Source organism: Penaeus monodon, chromosome 30, assembly GCF_015228065.2.
Source record: "Penaeus monodon isolate SGIC_2016 chromosome 30, NSTDA_Pmon_1, whole genome shotgun sequence".
Lineage (NCBI taxonomy): Eukaryota > Metazoa > Arthropoda > Malacostraca > Decapoda > Penaeidae > Penaeus > Penaeus monodon.
Genome location: NC_051415.1, coordinates 13,609,012 through 13,609,550, shown reverse-complemented (window position 1 = coordinate 13,609,550; position 539 = coordinate 13,609,012).

Genomic DNA, 539 nt, shown 5'->3' with positions numbered 1-539 from the left:
CAAGACTAGGAATCGGAATGCACGGCTTCGGCTCACACATTTTTGCCGGCAGAGAAACCCCAACCACAGGCAATTACACACATTCCACCGACCACCAAATATACCTTTACCGGATTTCTACGTGCCGAAAAAAAGAAAAACAAAAAATATAAGAAAACGAAAACGAAAAAAAAAGGATAAATCTAAGCCCCCACCCAAGAAAGAAATAACAGAAAAAAACGAAGCTTAAAGAGAAAAAAGAAAAGAAAAGAAAAAAAGAAAAAAAAAAGAAGATAAAAAGGGGAAAGAAAGAAAGAGAGATTCGTGCACAAGTATCGATTTCGAGTGCGTGTTAACTTGTGGTTAAAGAACGGACGACTAGCTACAGTACAGTGCGTGGACGGGAAGACCAGTTCATTGATGTCTTTTGGTAGAATTTCGTCTGCCGAAGAAATAAGGAAGCAAAATACCTGGCAGCGTAGGATATTTGTACGTCAGTGGAGGATGAAATTGTTCGCTATTCAAAGACTTTACCCTTATGTTGGCAATACCATAAAGGC